Here is a 12,179-nt window from a genome sequence, read left to right as displayed (position 1 = left end):
GGAGCTCGCTTGCCCAGCTGCAAGTGTGCTATCGGAAAGAGTCTTCAGTGCAGCTGGATCAATCCTGACAGAAAAAAGGACCCGTCTGTCAACGTCAACCCAAAATGTGGATGATCTAACCTTCATTAAAATGAACCATGCATGGGTTTCCAAGGATTTTGTCCCACCTTCCCCTGATGACACATAGGGTGACAGAAAAATGGCTTGCTTTGGTCCACCTCTTCCTGGTACTTCACCTATTTCGCCTTTTGCATCAGCTGAATGTCCAACATCAACATATGCCACTTTCTAAAACTCCCTAACTGTGCTGCCTCCCCCCCCATGGCCGGGGTCACCACCTAGCGCACGACACCGTGCGAGTGCCGTTGCCCTGGACAGGTGGGTAGGCCGACTCTTGGGCGCGGGCACTGGCACAGGGTCCCTCATAGTGCAATCAAGTGTCTCTGACGGTGGTGGTGCACACCCGCCGTCAGACACACCGCTGTACTATGAGGGGCCCAGTGCCAGTACCGACGCCCACGAGTGGACCCCCCTTGCTTGGGCAGGGCCCCAGCATTTGCAATCTTTACCTCTCCCTGCTCCTCCGCTGTGTAATCTGGGCCGTCAAATCCATACTGTGCCTGACACCGTCTGAGCCTGCCTCCTGAGACATATATTTTGAATGTGTACGCTATCCATACATGTTATCCAGGGATACGGTACCCTTTCTAACCTTTGTGCAATCACGTGCGATCCATACTGGGCCTAACACAGTCTGAGCCTGCCTCATGCTGTATAGACATATATTTTGAATGTGTATTCTATCCATACATGTTATCCAGGGATACGGTACCCTTTCTAACCTTTGTGCAATCACGTGCAATCCATACTGGGCCTAACACCGTCTGAGCCTGCCTCCTGAGACATATATTTTGAATGTGTACGCTATCCATACATGTTATCCAGGGATACGGTACCCTTTCTAACCTTTGTGCAATCACGTGCAATCCATACTGGGCCTAACACCGTCTGAGCCTGCCTCCTGAGACATATATTTTGAATGTGTACGCTATCCATACTTGTTATCCAGGGATACGGTACCCTTTCTAACCTTTGTGCAATCACGTGCGATCCATACTGGGCCTAACACTGTCTGAGCCTGCCTCCTGAGACATATATTTTGAATGTGTACGCTATCCATACATGTTATCCAGGGATACGGTACCCTTTCTAACTTTTGTGCAATCACGTGCAATCCATACTGGGCCTAACACCGTCTGAGCCTGCCTCATGCTGTATAGACATATATATTTTGAATGTGTACGCTATCCATACATGTTATCCAGGGATACGGTACCCTTTCTAACCTTTGTGCAATCACGTACAATCCATACTGGGCCTAACACCGTCTGAGCCTGCCTCATGCTGTATAGACATATATTTTGAATGTGTACGCTATCCATACATGTTATCCGGGGGATACGGTACCCTTTCTAACCTTTGTGCAATCACGTGCAATCCATACTGGGCCTAACACCGTCTGAGCCTGCCTCCTGAGACATATATTTTGAATGTGTACGCTATCCATACATGTTATCTGGGGATACGGTACCCTTTCTCACCTTTGTGCAATCACGTGTAATCCATACTGGGCGTGAGAACGGCTGCCGAGCTGTTAAGCAAGCTACAGCACCTGTCCAGACAAGTACAGGGATTCCCTAGCGAGGAGACTTATTTGATTGTTTTCAATGTTGGGACAGCAATTTTTGGGGAGCACTATACTCTGGAGAATGATAGATGGGGCCCACCATACACTGGAACATTCCAAAGGTGGACATCAGACACTGGAGCAGCATTTACAGGGCCCATTATACACTAGAGCATTAGAAATGGGGCCCATTATGTTTGGAGCATTATTTGGGCCCATAAGACAGTGGAGCTTCATCCATGGGGACCAACATATACTGTAGCATTATGTGGAGCTCATCATATACTGTTTCAAACATTATATGGGACCAATGATTCTGTATGGAGAAATAGATGGGCCTCGTCATGAGATGTAAAAAGTGAGGTATTTTTCATTGTACTATACCGCTATTTCTCTGCCGTATCGGAGCATGATGAGTTGTGGTATGTGTTAAAGGGACGCTCTTTCGCCCAGGGCACATGAAAACCTGGAGCCAGCCCTCCCCCCCCACAGTTTGTAGCCAAATAACCCCCATTTTTCAGTGCGTAACTTGTATTATGAAGTTAATTAAGGTTGACAAGCTTAAGAAAGAAGAATTGATGCTTTTGGCATTCAAATGGGCACTGTAGGTGTGTTTCCTGTCCTCCTCTCACTGCCGACTTTTATTCCCCATTGACTTACATTGGGTTTCGTGTTTCGGGACGACCCCGACTTTTCCCTATAATCGGGCGATCTTGCTCGACCCGACTTTTGGAAAAGTCGGGTTTCACGAAACGAAACGCGACCCTAAAAAACCAAAAGTCGCTCAACTCTAGTGGACACAACACCAAACCTCAAGTACCACATGTGCAACTGATCACAAAGAAGGTAGTCAGCAACGCTACATTGTTTCCCCCACTGTAAGCCCACTGGTTAGCACAGCAGCAAATGTTGAGGTGTCGTTGCAAGGCCACAGCAGTCAGGGAATCCCACTGTTATATCAACGAAAGACTGAATCTAGGCCATCAGAAAGAACACCAACTCCATCACCATTATCAACCCTCTGTCAGTCCGCCCTGTCCACCTCTACTTCCACCATATGCAGCTCTCAAGTCCAGCTCACCCTCCCAGACACTATGAGTAGGTCAAGAAAGTACTCAGACTCTCATCCGCGTACACTGGGTTTGAACGCCCACATTGCCAAACTCGTTAGAGATGATGCCCCATCGGTTGGTGTAAAGCGCAGCTTTCCGCGAACTCATGGCCTATGCAGTACCACGCTATGACCTACCCAGTCGCCACTTCTTCTCTCGCAAAGCCATCCCAGCCCTCCACCATCATGTGAAAGACCGCATTGTCCATGCATTCAAGCAGTCAGTGAGCGGAAAGGTGCACCTCACAACTGATGCATGGTCCAAACTGGAATGAAACAAAAACACATGACCATAGTCCTATCATTAAAAATATTTTTATTTAAATACCATAATAATATAAAACCAAGGTTTATTATAAAAGACAAAGCATCAAGTATATATGATAATATACATAGAAATTGACATAGAAATTGAAGGGTCAGCTAACCACAATCATAAGAGAAGGTTACATATATGTGTAGGGTCCCATGCCACAGAAAAATGTACAGATGATACAATAGTGTTACATAAAAAATAAAAATATATATAATGGTGCCGTAAAGATATGTGATAAAAAACATATGTTAACAAAACGACATACAATGAATTTAAAGTGCAAAAATATGTGCTAGCAAAAAACACAATTTGTGTAATTAATGAACAATAAAGTGCAGTAGTGTCCGCAGGTGTTGCTACACATAGATAAAATTGTGATTGTGTGACCATAAACGTATATCTCTTAACAAATGAGAGCATATAAAGGCGCAGTTAGGAGATAAACAATCACCACAGGTAGTAGTAAAACAGTCAGAAAAACGAAATGGTTGCTGCCAACAACCAGACTATAGTGTTAAATAGTTATACCTGTGGATATATAACTGCTCCTGCCCGCCAGAGGTAGCTGCCCTTCCCCAACGCGCGTTTCGGCCAATTGCCTTCGTCAGGGGGGCCGTTACGTGTCCATCACTGCGCACTGGGTTAATGTGGTGGATGCAGGGTCCACAGGGGACAGCGGTGGTGGGACAGTGCTGCCTAGCCCACGGTATAGGAAACAGTTGGCTGTAGGCGTTCCACCCTCCTCCTCCTCCTCCAGAAGCGAAAGCTCGTCCACAGAGCGCAGTCGTACGAGCACTCCATCTGCAGCTGCCACTGTTGCACACAAGGTGTACCCCTATCGAGCAGCTAGTGGAAAGTGTCAGCAGGCTGTGTTGCAGATGATGTGTTTGGGTGACAGACACACCGCCAAGGTGCTGGCCGAGTACTTTCAGTGACAAACTGAGTCATGGCTGGGCAGTGTACATCTTGAGGCAGGCAAGGTAGTTAGTGATAACGGCCGTAATTTTGTGGCAGCCATAGCCCTTTCAAAACTCAGCCATATATCTTGCTTGGCTCACACCTTGAACCTGGTGGTGCAGTGCTTCCTCAATAATTATTCGGAGTTAACAGCCCTGCTCCAGAAGGTGCGAAGACTGTGCGCGCACATCCGCCGGTCGCCTGTACACTCCATTTGTATGCAAAAGCTGCAGCGATTGCTCCACCTTCCCAACCACCGCCTCATTATCGACATTGCAACAAGGTGGAACTCCACCCTGCACATGGTTGAGCGGCTGTGCGAGCAGAGGCAGGCCATAATGCATTTGTGGGAGGATACACGGCCAGGCACTTTGAGAGCAGACATGGAGTTGACAGGTGTGCAGTGGTCGAAGCTGAAAGACCTCTGTAAAGTCCTTCAGTGTTTTGAGGAATGCACACGGCTGGTAAGCGCAGACGACGCCATCCTAAGCATGAGCATCCCACTTATGCGTCTGCTCATGCAAACTTTGACGCACCTTAAGGAGCAGGCGTCTGCAGCCAATGTTGACGAGGAGGAAGAGGTGGAGGGAATCCTTGATGACATTCAGCCATTGTCTGCACAGGGACCTCTCCTGGACGAGGTGGAGGAAGAAGAGGAGGAGGAGGATGATGATGGGGATGATTACTTAGGGGAGGAGGATGCATCTCGTGGGGCAAGTGAAAATGTTGGCGTGGCAAGGTCTGGTACAGGGTTTGTGTGTGACTGGAGGGATGTGGATTTGCCAGAAAGTGCTCCTCCACCCAGCACTCACAGTGCATCATTGACACCGGGAACATTGGCCCACATGTCAGATTATGCCTTGCAGATCCTAAAAAGGGACCCACGCATTGCCAAAATGATGAATGATGACGACTACTGGTTGGCCAGCATCCTGGATCCACGCTATAAAGGCAAATTACAAAACATCATGCCACAGGAGAACCTTGACCTAATATTGGCTACTAAACAAGCAACTCTGTTTAACCGGTTGGTTGAGGCATTCCCAGCACACAGCAGCGGTGATGGTTCTCACACGAGCCGTACGGGCCGGGGGCAGCTTGGCAGAGGTGTTCATGGTGCACACAGCAGAAGTGGCGTTGGAGACAGGGGTTTCATGACAATGTTGTGGACTGATTTTTCATGGACCGCTCACACAACTGTTAATACAGCATCGATGGAAAGTGACAGGAGATAGCAGTTGTCAACTATGGTTAACAACTACTTTTCCTCCCATATCGATGTTCTCCCGCACAGGTCATTCCCCTTTGACTATTGGGCTGCTTAACTGGACACCTGGCCTGAATTGGCACAATATGCCTTACAGGAGCTCGCTTGCCCAGCTGCAAGTGTGCTATCGGAAAGAGTCTTCAGTGCAGCTGGATCAATCCTGACAGAAAAAAGGACCCGTCTGTCAACCCAAAATGTGGATGATCTAACCTTCATTAAAATGAACCATGCATGGGTTTCCAAGGATTTTGTCCCACCTTCCCTTGATGACACATAGGTTGCCAGAAAAATGGCTTGCTTTGGTCCTCCTCCTATTCCGCGAACTTGACCTATTTCGCCTTTTGCAGCAGCTGAATGACCCACATCTACATATGCCACTTTGTAAACCTCCCTAAGTGGGCGCCCCCCCCATGGCCGGGGTCACCACCTAGCGCACAAAACCGTGCGAGTGCCGTTGCCCTGGAGAGGTGGGTAGGCCGACTCTTGGGCGCGGGCAGTGGCATAGGGTCCCTCATAGTGCAATCAAGTGTCTCTGACAGTGGTGGTGCACACCCGCCGTCAGACACACCGCCGTACTATGAGGGGCCCAGTGCCAGTACCGACGCCCATGAGTGTGCCCCCCTTGCTTGGGCAGGGCCCCAGCATTTGCAATGTTTACCTATCCCTGCTCCTCCGCTGTGTAGTCTGTGCTGTCAAATCCTTCACTGGGACTGCCGCTACAAATTGATTGAACTGAAAGATGATGGTTAAGATGTAGCTATGCCCTGTCCTGCTGGCCGGGCTCTAGCTCCAGATGATCAGTGGCTTCCATTTCTTATGGACGTCGACTCACAATTACATGCAGTGGTGGTTTATCATCAGCTTTCACAGTTTTCCTACTCACAAACGTGTGACATTCCAGCGCACATTTCAAAATGTGCCCTCTCATGCCAATCAAATAGAATCGCCTATGGCCTGTGGCTTCTGTCTTTTGCACTCCAAAGTTACGTGACAGATCATGATAGCCAGTGAGCACCATGTTTACATCGCTCCCTGTGATAAAAATTGGATTGAGATGAGTAACAGTGATGGAATCAACGGAAGTGCGATACAGCAAGACTTTATTCACAAAAAAATGTTTTCACTGTCTCAACACAAATTAATTGAGGGTCAGCATCGCCTATGAGAATTGTGACGGAAGTTTTTCCCGTGAATAATAATTCCTAGATTTCTGCAATCAATAGCCTTTATGTCACTAATTGTATGCATCTCATTTCCTATTGCGGAGAGGCTGGACTGTATTACTGAGACAGAAATATATATGAAGATTTAAAAATAACACCAAAAGTATATAGTTGTGTACGCCTCAAATGCATTTCCTTTTTTCCACTTTTTAGATTGCTGTGTAATCCATACTGAGAACACGGAGATTTTACATGTTTAAACTATGCTATATATACCTGCTATCCAGTGATAAAGTACCCTTTCTCAACTTTGTACAATCTGGTCAAATCCATACTGGGCCTGAGAACATCTGAGTCTGCCTCCTGATCTATAGACATATATTTTTAATGTGTAAACTAGGCTTCATATATACGTGTTATCCTGTGAAACTGTTCCCTTTATCAACTTTCTACAATGTTGTTGAATCCATACTGGGCCTGAGAACGGCTGCCGAGCTGTTAAGCAAGCTACAGCACCTGTGGTTTTGACACGTAATTTTTTCAGGAATGACGGTTAGGCCTAACTCCGGAATTGCGGTTGACCTGAACTTACTGGGAAATAATCGTTCGCGGGGAATAATTAGAATCCCAGATCCCCATCACTAACGGAGTTCAGCAGGTTATCTGCACCTGTAAGCGACAAAAGCTGGTCCTTTCAGTGTAGCGTGCATGCAGCCCCAGACATGTACTGGAATGCTAGACCTGTTATTGCTCGATCTCACGTGCCACAGCCTCGCGTATCCCTCTAGTAAGCTTGACGCGTACTGCGGGGGCATGCCGGAGTCTCGGTCGTTAATGGAATAAAGCTGAGAAATCGCTAGCACAACTACAAACGGACATACCGCACCACACACAGAATCGACAAAGCTTGCAATCTGTCCATCTTTTCTGTAGCTTGTATGGTAGTGGTTTCCCGGGTGCAGTCCAATTAAGCCACAGGCTCCACTCCTGGTGGTGCCCTTTTGGACATTCCTTTAAGGTTCAGCTTTGCAATCATACTGCCCCCGGAAACAAAAAACTTTGCCTTCAGGGACGCTGTTTGGAGGTTCATGGGAATAACGCCGCCCGATCAGCAGTCGGCATATGGGTCGCCCTCCCAGGGCTGTGGGGTACTCGGTACCGGGCCGGTGTCAGTGGGATGTGTCACAGCAGCGGTGACCCGGACGGTGGCCCTGGGCGCCCATGTAAATGGCGTGGTATAATGGTAAAGAGTTTATATAGATAGTTTGACGCCACCTGTGGTGTTCGGCAACATAGATGTTAGGGCAACGCTGCATGCAGATCCTCTGGGACTGATGGTGTTGTGCAGCAAAGATGGTGAAGCTCCCCACAGGTGGAGCTGGAGTCCCAGGGAAGTGTAGATGTAGTGATGAGGGAAAGGCACAGGCGGTGTAGGTGCTGGTACCCAGATGTAGCGGTGCTGGAATAACTGTAGGACACCAGAGCGTGCAGTTCCAAAGCTTTACTCACAGTCTGCAGGTTACACAGATGCCTGCCTCCGTGCTGTGTCCTCCGGGTCAGGACCTCTGCCAACCTCCGGGACCAGAATGGAAAGCTCCCTTCCAACACTCCGCCAACATGTACCTTCCTGAACGTCTCCTTTCTAGCGCTTGTGGGGGAAGCACTCACAGGACCGTGGTTCACTGAAACGCCTCCTGTCTAACAGATGTTCCTCAGACTTTACTTGTATGGCAGACAGCTGTAGCCTTTTCCTTCTGCCTCGCACACGTCGATGCTGGGGCCTCCGAGCCTTAGTTGGGTACAGAGCATTTATAGCTGCTACTTCCCCCGGTTTCTGCTGCAGTAACGTCAGTGTCCCTACAAACTCGGAGACCGGAATCCGGACCATGCGCTCCAGCTAGGAGTGAGCCTTAACTCTGCTCATTCTCCAGCTCCCCTTCTCACGTCCACACACTTCCCCTTCCCTGCACAGAGTGCCCTAACTTACCTCCTCCCGACCACAGAGAGCAGCTCCTCAGCAGTCAGGTTCAGAGGTCTCCCTGCTGGCCTGGAGTGGGAAATGCGTTGTGTGTTGGTTTCACTGCTAGAGAGATCCTTCGTTGCTCCCAAGCTTGACAACACACTCCCTAGGAGGAAGGCAATGCCACAGTGGCGACCGTACTCTTTGGGATGCCACAAGTGCACTGAGGCCCATCCACTGCTGGATGATGCTGCTGGTACATTGACCCAGACCACTACATTCCCCTCGCACTCTACACAGCCAGAATCTGACCCAGAGGAAACTCAGGTTCCCCTTCCCGCATACTATACCACCTTACACGGTGACAAGGAGGAAGGTGCAGATGAAAGTGCAGGTTCCTTGAGCAGGTGGGGGGGCATACTCATGGGCGATAGCACTGGCACAGGGCACCGCATAGTACGCAAAAGTGTCTCTGCCAGTGGGAGGGCCTAAACAGCCAAGTGCAGTGAGATGGAAGATGGGGACGACAAGGAGTTCAGAGTAGTGCAGGGATTCCCTAGCAAGGAGACTTATGTAATTGTTTTCAATGTTGGGACAGCAATTTTTGGGGAGCACTGTACTCTGGTGAATGATATATGGGGCCCACCATACACTGGAGCATTCCAAAGGTGGACATCAGACACTGGAGCAGCATTTACAGGGCCCATTATACACTAGAGCAGTAGAAATGGGGCCCATTATATATGGAGCATTATTTGGGCCCATAAGACAGTGGAGCTTCATCCATTGGGACCAACATATACTATAGCATTATGTGGAGCTCATCATATGCGGTTTGAAACATTATATGGGAATAATGATTCCGTATGGAGAAATATATGGGCCTCATTACTCTGTATAGCGCACTAAGCGCCATAATACTGTATGGAAGAATATACTGTCCGTTTTTGGAGGTATTGGAGAATTTAAAATGGATATCAGTCATGAGATGTAAGAAGTGAAGTATTTTTCATTGTACTATACCGCTATTTCTCTGCCGTATCGGAGCATCATGAGTTGTGGTATGTGTTAAAGGGGCGCTCTTTGGCCCTGGGCCCATGAAAACCTGGAGCCAGCCCTTCCCCCCCACAACTTTAGCCAAATAACCCCCATTTTTCAGTGCGTAACTTGTATTATGAAGTTAATTAAGGTTGACAAGCTTCAGTAACAAGAATTTATGCTTTTGGCATTCAAATGGGCACTGTTGGTGTGTTTCCTGTCCTCCTCTCACTGCCGACTTTAATTCTCCATTGACTTACATTGGGTTTCGTGTTTCGGGACGACCCCGACTTTTCCCTATAGTCGGCCAATTTTGCTCGACCCGACTTCTGGAAAAGTCGGATTTCATGAAACGAAACTCGACCCTAAAAAACCAAAAGTTGCGCAACACTACCTATTAATGTTAACCTTTTTACTTTATAACAATTTTGGTTTTTGCAACAGCTATTTCAGTTTCATATATCTAATAACTGATGGACTCAGTTATATTTCTGGATTCAAATGAGGTTTATTGTACTAACAGAAAATGTGCAATCTGCATTTTAACAAAATTTGACCGGTGCAAAAGTATGGGCACCCTTATCATTTTCTTGATTTGAACACTCCTAACTACTTTTAACTGACTTCCTGAAGCACTAAATTGGTTTTGTAACCTCATTGAGCCTTGAACTTCATAGCCACGTGTATCAAATCATGAGAAAAGGTATTTAAGGTGGCCACTTGCAAGTAGTTCTCCTATTTGATTCTCCTATGAAGAGTGGCATCATGGGCTCCTCAAAACAACTCTCAAATGATCTGAAAACAAAGATTATTCAACATAGCTTTTCAGGGGAAGGATACAACAAGTTGTCTCAGAGATTTAACCTGTCAGTTTCCACTGTGAGGAACATAGTAAGGAAATGGAAGAACCCAAGTACAGTTCTTGTTAAGCCCAGAAGTGGCAGGCCAAGAAAAATATCAGAAAGGCAGAGAAGAAGAATGGTGAGAACAGTCAAGGACAATGCACAGACCACCTCCAAAGACCGGCAGCATCATCTTGCTGCAGATGGTGTCACTGTGCATCGGTCAACAATACAGCGCACTTTGCACAAGGAGAAGCTGTATGGGAGAGTGATGCGAAAGAAGCCGTGTCTGCAAGCACGCCACAAACAGAGTCGCCTGAGGTATGCAAAAGCACATCTGGACAAGCCAGTTACATTTTGGAAGAAGGTCCTGTGGACTGATGAAACAAAGATTGAGTTGTTTGGTCATACAAAAAAGCGTTATGCATGGAGGCTAGAAAACAGCATTCCAAGAAAAACACTTGCTACCCACAGTAAAATTTGGAGGAGGTTCCATCATGCTTTGGGGCTGTGTGGCCAATGCCGGCACCGGGAATCTTGTTAAAGTTGAGGGTCGCATGGATTCAACTCAGTATCAGCAGATTCTTGACAATAATGTGCAAGAATCAGTGACAAAGTTGAAGTTACGCAGGGGATGGATATTTCAGCAAGACAATGATCAAAAACACCGCTCCAAATCTACTCAGGCATTCATGCAGAGGAACAATTACAATGTTCTGGATTGGCCATCCCAGTCCCCAGACCTGAATATCATTGAACATCTGTGGGATGATTTGAAGCGGGCTGTCCATGCTCAGCGACCATCAAACTTAACTGAACTGGAATTGTTTTGTAAACAGGAATGGTCACAAATACGTTCATCCAGGATCCAGGAACTCATTAATAGCTACAGGAAGCGACTAGAGGCTGTTATTTTTGCAAAAGGAGGATCTACGAAATAATGTCACTTTTATGTTGAGGTGCCCATACTTTTGCACCGGTCAAATTTTGTTTAAATGCAGATTGCACATTTTCTGTTAGTACAATAAACCTCATTTGAATCCAGAAATATAACTGAGTCCATCAGTTATTAGATATATGAAACTGAAATAGCTGTTGCAAAAACCAAAATTGTTATAAAGAAAAAAGGTTAACATTAATAGGGGTGCCCAAACTTTAACATATGACTGTAGGTATGTATGTATGTATGTGTGTGTGTGTATGTCCGGGATTGGCTTCCGCACCGTCGCAGCTACAGCCACAAAATTTGGCACAGTCGCACGTCTGGACCCCGAGAGCGTCCTAAGCTATGTCGTGAGGTGAAATTTTAACCCCGCGCGTTCCAATTCACCAAACAATTTTGCCCCTATTTGCATACTGGGGAAACAGTGTGTGCGTATCAAGCCCCGCCCCTCATTATGATGTCATAATGGTTGACTATGGGATGGAGGATGTGTGATGGGTATATGGGCACTGGACTATGGGATGGAGGATGTGTGATGGGCATATGGGCACTGGACTATGGGATGGAGGATATGTATGACGGGTATATGGGCATGGGACTATGGGATGGTGGCTATGTATGATGGGTATATGGCACGGGACTATGGGATGGAGGATGTGTGATGGGTATATGGGCACTGGACTATGGGATGGAGGATATGCATGACGGGTATATGGGCATGGGACTATGGGATGGCGGATATGTATGACCGGCATATGGGCACGGGACTATGGGATGGAGGATATGTATGATGGGTATATGGGCACTGGACTATGGGATGGAGGATATGTATGACGGGTATATGGGCACTCGACTATGGGATGGAGGATGTGTGCTGGGTATATGGGCACGGGAC

Source organism: Dendrobates tinctorius, unplaced genomic scaffold (assembly GCF_039654945.1).
Source record: "Dendrobates tinctorius isolate UK_male_01 unplaced genomic scaffold, ASM3965494v1 ptg000085l, whole genome shotgun sequence".
NCBI classification, from domain to species: domain Eukaryota; kingdom Metazoa; phylum Chordata; class Amphibia; order Anura; family Dendrobatidae; genus Dendrobates; species Dendrobates tinctorius.
The sequence above is the reverse complement of the archived record's forward strand: the minus strand, read 5'-3'. Positions refer to the sequence as shown.